At 48.2% G+C, this 4,683-nt stretch overlaps 1 pseudogene; it reads left to right on the top strand.

Annotated features, from left to right (window-relative positions):
• Positions 1-1,611: 1,611 nt before the first annotated feature.
• LOC112393685 (centrosomal protein of 72 kDa-like) lies at positions 1,612-2,711 on the top strand (annotated as a pseudogene).
• The last annotated feature ends 1,972 nt before the right edge of the window (positions 2,712-4,683 follow it).

Raw genomic sequence — 4,683 nt, 5'->3', positions numbered from 1 at the left:
TTAATTATTAGCTAAACCATTCAATTTCCTTTGCTTAACATAAAAAGGTAACAGGCATCTCAGCAAGCCAGAAGACAAACTAGAAGGGTACTTAAAAAACACTGTTGAGACTTAACCTTCATTTAGAAGCTCTTAAATGGTCCATATAAAGAGAAGCAATTTGGAACCCTATTATTGACTTGCACCATGATCCCAAAACCTGTATGGGAAGTAAGAGTATCTCAACACCAAAAACACCCCAAGTCTCACCAAAGAGTGGGGGCAATATCGTAAACATCTTACTTTGTTCCTATCATCCACTGCATATGCGTACGGCTACAGTGACAGCCCTTATTCTCCGTTACATTCACTTCTACACAAATCTCTCTGAAAATCTGCAATAGCGCCACAGCAAGCAGCTGTGCACAGTCTTCCGGCAATGGCTCAGTGAATCTCCATTCAAAATGCTTGGAAGTAAGAATATGGAGTAAGATCAAAGAATGATCTTCTTTCCTGCCATAGTTCTCCAAGATATACTGTTGTACTTTAAGAGGTCGGTAAGCTAAAAAAATATAGAGTATTACATATCCTCGATAGTTCTATAAAAATGTTCCAACTACAGATGAAAATTCCACAAAAACACACTTTTGAGTTCACCCTAACACTTAAAAAAATTGTTTAATTGGTTCCATTTATCTAATCAACTAGGCAAAATCTATTGATTTTAGAGTAATACAGTTCATAAAAGCAAAAGTGAACATTTATAACATTGGGGAGGCAGAAAACAAATCCTGGTCTAACACTGTTACGGATACAAACAGACTTTAAGATTCTATATATGTAACTAGAATTTGCCATTTAAAATGGCCTTTAGCTGTTTTTACTTACATTAGCGTCAAACATCTTGAAATAATTCCAAGTATTTTAAAGCACTTGTCTGAGAATATAAGGCATCTGGAATAATAGAGTAACTCCCCGTAAGATTTCTCAGAGAATAAATTAGTGGCTGCATATTTTGAATACGCAGATCCGTTAAGCCAATTTTGTGCATGGGCACTTATATGACCAAAGTGCAAGGCTTGTCAGACTAATTTTCAAAGCAAAGTTAAATATCACTACTAAACTCTACACAGCAATTTCTGAAACCTGACACTTATCAATCCCAAAGGATAGATATCTAACTTCCTTCCATATAAATAACTGCCTCCCTTTCATCCCCAAACAAAATAAAAAATACACTTAAAAACAAGGCAAGACAAAATAAAACCACAGAAGCCCTTCTGCTGTATTTGTGCTTAATTCACATTTTGTCCTAAATGTTCCTTACTGAATCCTTTTAGTCACCTCCACATATTTCTCTGAACTTACATGCATCAATCATTAGCTGTCACTCTAAAGACAAGGAACCAAACTAAAATATGAAACCAAAATTAACTTAGAAGTAAAAATAATTAATCTGATATTTCTTTGGCCCCAAGTATGATAAACTTGCTACATTTGTTTAGAAAACTGGTAATAAAAATCATTATTTAATAACAAACAGAGGCCCAGAACATTGCAATAAGTTAAAAATTATTTGCTAAGAGGCGCAGCAGCGGGCAGGTGCGCACCATTTGATTTCGGTCATGATCTATTCCTGGAATTTACCAAGAAAAGATGACTCACCTAGGAAATTCTTTGGTGAGCTTAACAGGTCTCAAATCTCTAGATCTCTCACGAAACTCCTTGGTTAGTCTGGAGGGTATGGAGGGCCTGACTCTCTGGAGAGCCTCAACCTCTGCTACCAGCGTATCTCCTCCCCGGTGGAAGTGTTCCGCCTCTGCTCCTTGACTTCCGGCTGAACCCGGCGGTGAAGAGCGAGTCTGACTCCCGCCTCTTCGTCGTGCGCACGCGCCCGGGGATAGGCTGCGCGGGAGCGAGGCTGGGGCGGGGGTTGGTGCTGGACGACCGCCCTGTGAGGGAGGGGCGAGCAGTAAGCGTCCCGGCTGCATTTTACTTCGATGAGTAATCAATGGCCTCAAATCAGGGTTTCCCAGCCGTATTCAGCGTCGAAAGACCGCGCCACTCCAGAGCCAAGTGCACTGCCCACTCGGCCAAGAAGTGCTCGGTCATGGACGCAGATGATGAGGCGGTCCTGAACCTCATTGCCAAGTGCAAGCGGGACTTGAGCAAACCTCCGGGGAGCGCGAGCTCCAGCTGGAAGGAGTGAGAGGCCGGCTTCCAGAGCTCCCAAGAATCGCAGCCCCTGCCGAGTCCTCAGGCAGTACAGCGCCAGTGTGGGGACTCCCGGTGGCAGGGCCCCCGAGAAGAAGAGGAGCGTGCGGGCGTGCGAGGGCCGTTTGTGCAGAGCCGGCGCTGCAGCACAGCGAGTTGGTGAGCGTCCCCCGCTCCCGCCCCGCCAGCACTTCGCCCCTCCTTCGGCCTCCACAGACCTTGAGGACGCAGCCCCTTCTTTGGAGTCGAATTTGTTGACCCAAAAGGTGTTACATCCCTTGCCCACTACCAAAAAAGTACAGGAAGTGAAGGATGCCAGGCGGGAGGTTCCAGGCGCCTTCAGACCAGTAGTGTCTGAGCTGCCTGAAGGAGGATCTGACCCGGAGGAATGGTTCGGAGGGCTGGAGCGAGGCGCCCTGGCCCACGGTGGAGCTCGTTGGAGCGTGAGAGCAGAGGCCTCCCCCTGGTGTGAGCGAGGTGTGTCCCAACCTGCACCCGGCTGCGCCGCCCGCCCGTGAAGAAGGCCGCCCTGGAGGTGAGGCTCCTGGCAGCTCTCCTCAACCTGATGGGCAGGTACTGGAGTGGCTGCCGGCCCCTGCACAGCGACGAAGTGTTCCTCACCCAGGCAAGACACGTGTTGCCATCTGTTCAAGAATTTACAGCCAATCCAACGCCCAAGTTGCCAGTGGAGAAAACTGGACCCAGAGGGGTTAAAAGACCTATTTAAGGCCACATACTAACTTAATGGCCAAGCAGGCTCTGGTCTCCTAATTCCTAATTCAAAACGTTCTGGTTTATCAGAGTTTATCAAATCATTAGCTCGTTTTCTAGTCCTAACTATCCAGTTTCCTCATCCCTCTCTGTCCCATGGAGTTGTTATATCATTTAGGGTAGAGGGCAGCAAACTATAGGCCACCTGCCAAATCCAGCCCACCACCTGTTTTGTAAATAAAGCTTTATTGGAACACAGCCAACCACCACCTCCTGCCCACTCCCCACCAAATCTACAGCCACTCAGGACTGTTCAACAGTTGTGAATGAAGAAATTCGCTGCCTGACTCTGGAAAAGAAATCTTTGCACAGTCACCTTGCTGAGCTACAGCAGCAGTATGGCATGATAATGAGTGAGGTGGTATAGGAACTCGCTGACACTGGGAAGGAGATGGATTGCCCGAGGCAGCATCCAGAAAGGCCTCTGGAGGACAGCAGGAGCTGGAAGTCTGGAAGTCTCTTCTGTTCCGCATGAAGAAGGAAGCGAGAAATGCCGACATTCCAGTTGCTGAACTTGCAGATCACTGGACTTCAAACAAGCGTGAAGAGCCTCTCTGGCAAGATGGTGGAACTAAAGCAGCCTCTGGAGCGCTACAGGATCCGGGAGCTCACCCAGCTGCTGCAGGAAAGCCACCCGTTTGCAAGCCAGGCCTGGGCAGCGACTGATGGGTGACACCGTGCCGCAGCCCCACAGACACCCCCAGAGTTCCTGGTGAGTGTGGTTCTGAGTCAGAGCACCTGTGACATCAGCACTACTTGTCCCATCACACTGACAAGGTGATGCCCTCATCATTCCCTAACAGTAAGTGCAACAATAGATCGCATCTATATATACATTTATTTCCCTTTCCCCCAAAAAACTTAGTGTGAACTAGTAGCGTATTATCCCTTTCAAGTTTGAGTTATGTGCGTTTCCTTTGTTGTTTGGCTTGGTTTGGGGAACAGAGAGAGAGTTAACAAAAGCATCTCCAAGTGCAGGGCGAGCACCTCCCGGGACTGCCTGGGGCCACCACTGGCGGCACTCTCCATGTGACTGTGGACAAAGGCCACACACCTGAGCCGGGGATTTCAGAGCGTTCAGTAGTCAATCAGTGCAGGGAAGCTATTTAGGGTCAGAGTTCTAAAGACATTCTAGCCTCGTGGTGACGTCACACTACAGCTGAGTTGTCAACCTGTGCCGTATGGAACAAGTGACGACGGTGTCCCCCCCTGGGGGGGCGGGCACGTTGGGGTGTGCCAGCTTGTGCAGGAACACTGCAGGGAGAAGAGAGCTCACTGCGTCCTCCGGGCAGGGCCAGCACCAGCGGCCTTCCCTGTAAAGGACCAGGCGGTGACTGTTACAGGTTTTGGGGCCATGGTGTCTGTGACCCATCTTCTCCCCACCACCAACGTAGCTGCAAAAGCAGCTACAGACGATGAGAAGGGCACAGTGGGACCATGTGCCATTACAACTTGGTTTATGACACCAGTGACTGAGCAGGCCCAGGGCTTGGGTGTGTGAGCCTCTGTCCACTTGGCACTTCAGAGGGACACCTCAGCCTGCCCTGAGCTCTCAGCCACTGGACATGGGTTTGGAGCAGCACAGACAGGAAGTGATGCTCTTCCTGACTGTAATTTTCTTCTGCCTCAAACCTTAAGACTGAGGATATTCAAGATTTAAAAATACTCCAGTATAAATATAGATCTCTTCTTATAATACTTTAAACTTAAATAATTTGA

This window comes from Neophocaena asiaeorientalis, unplaced genomic scaffold (genome assembly GCF_003031525.2).
Source record: "Neophocaena asiaeorientalis asiaeorientalis breed wild unplaced genomic scaffold, Neophocaena_asiaeorientalis_V1.1 scaffold7, whole genome shotgun sequence".
Taxonomy (NCBI): Eukaryota; Metazoa; Chordata; class Mammalia; order Artiodactyla; family Phocoenidae; genus Neophocaena; species Neophocaena asiaeorientalis.
This window is presented reverse-complemented; position numbering and strand designations above follow the sequence as displayed.